The following is a 7,507-nucleotide window of genomic DNA, read 5'->3' on the forward strand; positions in this document are numbered from 1 at the left end:
CAGCGATGCAGGTGGATGCTTTCCTGGTGTCATGGATTCTTGATTACCTGACTGGCAGACCACAGTACGTGTGCTTGCAACACTGTGTGTCCGACAGAGAGATCAGCAGCACTGGGGCTCCACAGGGGACTGTCTTGTCTCCCTTTCTCTTCACCATTTACACCTCAGACTTCAACTACTGCACAGAGTCCCGTCATCTTCAGAAGTTTTCAGATGACTCTGCCATAGTTGGATGCATCAGCAAGGGAGATGAGGCTGAGTACAGGGCTACAGTAGGAAACTTTGTCACATGGTGTGAGCAGAATTATCTGCAGCTTAATGTGAAAAAGACTAAGGAGCTGGAGGTAGACCTGAGGAGAGCTAAGGTACCGGTGACCCCTGTTTCCATCCACGGGGTCAGTGTGGACATGGTGGAGGATTACAAATACCTGGGGATACGAATTGACAATAAACTGGACTGGTCAAAGAACACTGAGGCCATCTACAAGAAGGGTCAGAGCCCTCTCTATTTCCTGAGGAGACTGAGGCCCTTTAACATCTGCCAGACAATGCTGAGGATGTTCTACGAGTCTGTGGTGGCTAGTGCTATCATGTTTGCTGTTGTGTGCTGGGGCAGCAGGCTGAGGGTAGCGGACACCAACAGAATCAACAAACTCATTCGTAGGGCCAGTGATGTTGTGGGGATGGAACTGGACTCTCTGATGGTGGTGTCTGAAAAGAGGATGCTGTCTAACTTGCATGCCATCTTGGACAATGTCTCCCATCCACTACATAATGTACTGGTTGGGCACAGGAGTACATTCAGCCAGAGACTCATTCCACCGAGACGCAGCACAGAGCGTCATAGGAAGTCATTCCTGCCTGTGGCCATCAAACTTTACAACTCCTCCCTTGGAGGGTCAGACACCCTGAGCCAATAGGCTGGTCCTGGACTTATTTCATAATTTACTGGCGTAATTTACATATTACTACTTAACTATTTATGTTTCTATTACTATTTATTATTTATGGTGTAACTGTAACGAAAACCAATTTCCCCCGGGATCAATAAAGTATGACTATGACTTTGCACCTTGTTTTTTTTTATAATTTTCCCCTCTTTAGAAAATAGTCTGTGCTTTTATTCCTTCTATCAACGCATATGCCTATGCACTTCCCAACACTGTATTCTATCGGCCATCTCTTTCCCCTTTCTCCTAATTCGTCCTTCTGCAGCCTCCTTGCTTCAGCAACAATACCTATCTTTGCATCATCAGCAAACTTGGTCACAAAGACACCAATTTCATCATCCAAATCGTTTACATGCACAAAGCAGTCCCAACACAGACCCCTGTGGAACACCACTAGTCACTGGCAGCCACTCCTAAAAGGATCCCTTTATTCCCAATCTTTGCCTCTTGCCAATCAGCCAATACTCTATCCATGCTAGCATCTTTCCTGTAATACCCTGAGTTCTTACTTTACTTAGCAGCCTCATATACAGCACCCTGTCAAAGGTTTTCTGAAAATCAAACTACACAACATCCACCAATTCTCCTCTGCCTATCCTGCTTGCTATTTCTTCAAAGAATTCCAACAGATTTCTTAGTCAAGACTTTCCCTAAGGAAACCACGCTGACTTCAGCCTCTTTTGTCATGCGCCTCGAAGTACCCAGAAACCACATCCTTAGCAACTGACTCTAACATCTCCCAATCACTGAGATCAGGCTAACTGGCCTATAATTTCCTTTTATTCTGCATCCCACTCTTCTTGAAGAGTGGAGTGTCATTTGTAATTTCTAGTCCTCCAGAACAATTCTAGAATCTACTGATCATCATATATCATGAAGTGTTTTTTTGTGGCTATACAATGCAAAACATAAATGACTACAGTACTGTGCAAAAGTCTTAGGCAACCTAGCTACATACGTGTGCCTAAGACTGTACGTGTTACTCTAGATTTCCAACATCTGCAGAATCTCTTGTGTTTTTTTCTAGTCACTGAGTCTTAGTCTCGCCTCAACCTTTTCTGTTCCACAATAAATAATCTAAGCTTTTCCAATCTTTCTTCCTAGACAGAAATTTACAGTCCTGATAACACCTTTATAAAATTCTCCTGCACATTCACCAAAGCAAACACAATTTTCCTGTAATCTTGTGACGAGAATTGTAAACTGTATTCAAACTGTGGCCGAACCAGTGCTGTATAGTTTAGCATCACCTCTCTGGACCTGTATGTAATGCCCAAGTTAATAAAATGCAGTATCTGTTAAGACATTTAACCATTTTATTGACTTGACGTGGTATTTCAAAGATCTATAGACACACATTCTGTTCCACACCACTCAATATCCTTCCATTTATTCTTTAACTTGCTGCATTTTTCCAAACTTCTCTCACACTTCCCTGGACTACGTACATCCAATTTACTACTTTCCTGGCCCACTAACCAGAATACATGCACCTGCCATGTTGCAGCTTTTCCCCTGACTGCAAATCAGTTTTTCTAATAATTTTTATGCAAAATAACCCTAACTCTAATACATCACTAGGAAAAAAAGTGAGCAATTTAAAAGATTGCGTTGATATAATATTGTATTGATATGCAGTAGTAGCCAGTGAACAAATATATCAGCTGTATATCATCAAAGAAATGGAAGGAACAGGAGGCTTCTCAGGTAGATGTACAGACAGACTTACTCAAACAGATTGCTGTATTAAAGAGCTATCTTAAGTCAGGGAAAATAGTGTAACTGTTCCTAACAAAATTTTAAGAAGTGCTTTTCCATATTGGAGGTGCAACAATATACTCAGTCAGAACTTCCACATGGAAGAGACTTGATTCTTGAGTTATCGACACTTACTCTGGATTGAAACTGTTTCCTACTCCTCTGCTTCCATATCTGCACACACTCTCTATCATAGGTTCAATTTCTCCATTTCTTCCTCCCACCTGTGCCTTTCATTTCTTTTTTTCCCACTTCCAATCTCTCATCCATCCTCAAGTCCATCCATTGCACTCATTCACTTGTTTTCCCCCTTCACTGTATCACTGTTGATTTGTTTGCCTGAATCTGCCTCACTGATTTTTTTTTCACGCTTCTGAACCGCTTTTTTTTTAAAACTACTCTCCTTCTCCTTACCTTTGGTACATGGTCCAACCCTTCCAGCTTCTTGTTTTTGGGTGTTATACCCAACATCTCAGTTTCTTGAACTCTGTATTCCTCTAGCTCACTGTTTCTGTGCATCCTTGTCTCTCTTATATCCTTTCTCTCTCACACACATCTCCCCTATACTTTTTCTTTGGTCTTTCCCATGTCTTCTGCCTGTCATCTTACTTCTGTCTCACTCTCACTTTGACATGACTCTACCATTCTCCTTAATTAACCCAATCTATTTTCTCTATCTGTCTACCCTCTGTCCTCACTCTATTCCACAGTTCTCTGACTCCCTCCAGCCACTCCCCATCCCAACAACTTTCAATGTGTTCATTCCATTGATCCTTTCTACTTCACCATCGTTCTCACATTCTCTGTCTCGCTTTCTGATTTTCTCTCCAATGCCTCTCCCTTTCCCTCTTTCTTTGTTGTGTTTCACTATATGCCTGTCTGGTGACAGCCAAGACACCTCCTCCATGTCCTAGCATCAGGATCCCACAACCCCATTCAGAACTGATCCAGAATTCCCTAAATTCTAGATCAATGGAATTAGATCTATATTCTCTAGAGTTTAGAAGAATGGCTGGTCTTATTGAAACATACAAGATCCTAAGGTGACATGTCAAGGAAGAGCTTAAAAGTTTCCACAAGTGCAAAACTTTCAAGTCAAGCAACATAGTTACAAGATTTAAGACTGAGAACAAGGAATGTCTTCTCACAGAGTGGTCAAACTCTTGAATTCTCTAAACTAAATAATTGTGAAGGCCAGATCACTAAGAGGTGGAAACATGTTTGGGAGAATTTAGAGATATGAGGGAAATGACATATAGGAAAGGAGTTGAGACCTAGGACAGATATGCCATGATCACATTGAATGGCAGATCCGAAGGACCAGGCAACCTACACCTGCTTCTAATGTCTTCTGTTCTTGAAAGGAAAGTTGTTGATAGGGAAGTAGTTTGAAAGGATTAAAGGACCAAGGTTAGTTTATCTTTGAGGAGAACAATGCTGACAACAGATTACAGTATAAGGGGCAACATCTGAACAAAACAAAGTTAATACCAACGTCCAGGTGGTCAGCTTTCCATGAGAATAGAACTGCAAGTGAAGGAAGTGGGTTTCCAGCAAAAGTTCAGCTGAGAATGGGCACCAGGAAATAGAAGGAAAATCAAGATCCGATTCTGAATCACCCAATTTTCGAATCTGAGGACCTCCCTCCACAACCAGCTATCATTCTTCCTATCACACTACCCCCAATCTCACCGCAACCAACCCAACCCGACCTCCTCTCAAATGCCACATCAAAAATCTGAATGCCGCAAGCCCCGACCTACCTCCCGCACCCAATTTTCTCAACCCCTCGTTCTCCTCCATATTCCACTACCCTCTTCCCCAAGCCCCAGGCTCTTTCCCTCGGAACCCTGACTCCCGCCTCCGAGGCCCCGGAGCCCTTCCCATCGCCTTCCCTCAGGGCTCCGGGACCTCCCTCATCGCCTTCCCTCAGGGCCCCGGGACCTCCCTCATCGCCCCGGCTCCCTCCACCATCCCACAGGCCTCCGGCCCTCCCCATCCCATTCTCCCACGTCAAGTCCCCGCTACCCTGGTCCCCACCATTCCGGGCCTCCGCTCCCCTTCCAACATGTCCCCGAGCCCTCACCGTTACGCTTCGGAGCCGCTTCATGCCGGGTTGTGGGGGTGAGAGGGGGGAGAGCGGGGGAGGGGGTAACAATAGGCCCCGCAATCCAGCGCCGACTCACCATCAGCTGGGATTGGGAGAGCAGCCCGCATCAATCGAGCGAAGAGCGGCTCCAAACGTCGCAGTGACGCGACGCAGCCAGAGGGGGCGCGGGCGGGGAGAGAGTGAAGGTGGTGGCTCGGAATGGCTGGTGTGAGAGGGAAGGGGTTGGAGGAGCTGAGGCGATTTCTGGGTGGCAGAAGGAGCCGGTGCTCTGAGTCCCGTCAGTGAGGGACTCTGGGTTGAGGCAGTGAGGTGTTGTTCAGAGGGTGACTCCGTCTTGAAGGAATGGCAGCATCAGTTCCCTGGAAGGGTCATCCACAGAGAGCAGTCCCATCCCATCACTGGGTCTGAGGAGTTTAAATTCAGTCAATCACATAATCTGAATTTAAAATCCCATATTAGTTCAGGTGATGATGGATTGACATGAGGATTGTCCTGGTTTCTGTGTGAGGTTATTTGTTCTTTTCAATGACTTGCTTCCTGAAGTGGCTTGGCAAGTTGTAAATACGAAAGGAATGGGGATATGATGTGGAGCCTGTTTGGTTATTTCAGCTGATCTACCACGCTTCCACTTTCCAGTAATACCCCTTCTGCCCAAGAGTGCAAGAAGGTGGAGAGCTGTGAATACAGCCCAGTCCATCAGTTTTCTCTTCATCTACTCCGGCTACACTGCTTTGAGAAAGCAGCCAACACTACCAAGGATCCCTCCCACCCCATTCATTCTCTCTCTTCTTCCTCTTCTTTTGGATAAAAGATACAAAAGCCTTAGTGTACGAACCAACAGATTCAAGCTTCCATCAGACCTTTCATAGGCTACAGAATGAACTCTTGGATCTCCAGTCTACCTCGTTGTGGCCTTTTTCATTTGTGAACCTACACTGCACTTTCTCTAACACAACCTGAAGCATTCTGTTCTTTATATAACCTTAATATAATTGTATATGTCACCATTGGTATGGATGGCATGCAAAACAAAAGAGTTTTATCATGTCTTGGTACACATGAGAATAATAAATCAATACCAACACTAATATCTTGATTCTTGTAATATCCAAGAAATGCATCAATCTCTTGGAGTACACAATTCCAAAGTTTCATGACCTTTGCCATTCTCTCTGTCTTAAATGCCTTTCCCCCTTACTTTGAGACTGTCCCCCCAAGTTTTAGACTCTGCAGTCATGGAAAACATCCCCACCGTGAGAATTTCAAAAGTTTCAATGAGATTGCCTTTCATTCTTCTGACCTGAAAAATCCTGGCCAAGAATGCTCAATCACCGCTCAAGCAGCAAACATGTCCCTAAGGAATCAGACTGATGAATCTTTGTTGCACTTCCTTTCTGGAGAGATTTTTTTCGGTAAGGAGACCAAAAACTATACTGTGAGTATAGTGGGTGAGATCTCAACAGGCTATAATTATAAAAGCCATCATTCTCTTGTAATGAAGGCCAACATTCTGCTTGCCTTCATAATTGTATGCTGCACCTGTGTTTTAGCTTTAATCGACTTGTGCACGTAATGGCCCCTTGAACATCGACAGTTAACAATGTTTCACTATTTAAAAAGGACTGCTTTTCTGTTTCACCGAAGTCGAGAACCTCACAATTTTCCACATCACTATTCCCGTGAAGCTTTTTTACGCCTTCTCCCTACTCTCACTCTCACCCTCACCCATTTTTGCATTTGCAGCAAAGAGAAATATGACATTTAGTCTTCAAAGCCAAATTGTTGATATAGATTATTGAAAGATGGGACTCACAGAACAAACCTTACCATACACCATTAGTCACAGACTGACAATCTAAGCAAGACCAGTTTATTTCTACTCTTTGCTTTTTGCCTCATAACCAATTCTCATTTCACCTCAGTACAACACCAAAAATGTAGGTGCAAGAGATTCTGAGGATGCTGGAAATCCCGGGCGATGCACATAAAATGCTGAAGGATCTCGACAGACCAGGCAGCAGCTATGGAGGGAAATGAACAGATGACGTTCGGGCCAAGACCCTTCATCGGCACTGAAAGGAAGAAGGGAGACGCCGGAATAAAATGGTGGGGAGAGGGCCAGGAGAGTGAGCTGGCAGGTGATAAGTGAGACTCACAACACGCTGGAGGAACTCAGCAGGTCGGGCAGCATCCGTGGAAAAGATCGGTCGACGTTTCGGGCCGGATCCCTTTGTCAGGACTGTAGAGGGAAGGGGCAGAAGCCCTATAAAGAAGGTGGGGGGAGGGTGGGAAGGAGAAGGCTGGCAGGTTCCAGGTGAAAAACCAGTAAGGGGAAAGATAAAGGGGTGAGGGAGGGGAGGCAGGGAGGGGATAGGCAGGAAAGGTTTGGGGACCGCTTTGTCAAGCACCTCTGCTCCATCTGCCAAAACAGACAGGATCTCCCAGTAGCCACCCACTTCAATTCTGCTTCCCACTCCCATTCAGATATGTCCATACATGGCCTCCTCTACTGCCATGATGAGGCTAAACTCAGGTTGGAGGAGCAACACCTCATATACTGTCTAGGTAGTCTCCAGCCCCTTGGTATGAACATAGAATTCTCCAACTTCCGGTAATTCCCTCCTCCTCCCTTCCCCTATCCCTATTTCACTCTGCTCCCTCCCCTAGCTGCCTATCACCTCCCTCTTGG

At 45.1% G+C, this 7,507-nt stretch overlaps 1 protein-coding gene across 7 annotated transcripts in view; it reads right to left on the bottom strand.

Annotated features, from left to right (window-relative positions):
* The window catches only part of akap11 (A kinase (PRKA) anchor protein 11), a 103,674-nt gene extending 98,822 nt beyond the window's left edge, over window positions 1–4,852 (bottom strand). For 4 of the 7 annotated variants that reach the window (XM_072260829.1, XM_072260825.1, XM_072260831.1 and 1 more), the window contains exon 1: window positions 4,795–4,852. The gene's annotated coding sequence lies outside the window, so the exon portion shown is untranslated. Of the gene's footprint in view, window positions 1–3,122; window positions 3,880–4,794 lie in introns of those variants that run through there. The other 3 variants (XM_072260827.1, XM_072260826.1, XM_072260828.1) reach the window with 3 other exon arrangements.
* Window positions 4,853–7,507: the final 2,655 nt, after the last annotated feature.

This window comes from Mobula birostris, chromosome 6 (genome assembly GCF_030028105.1).
Source record: "Mobula birostris isolate sMobBir1 chromosome 6, sMobBir1.hap1, whole genome shotgun sequence".
NCBI classification, from domain to species: domain Eukaryota; kingdom Metazoa; phylum Chordata; class Chondrichthyes; order Myliobatiformes; family Myliobatidae; genus Mobula; species Mobula birostris.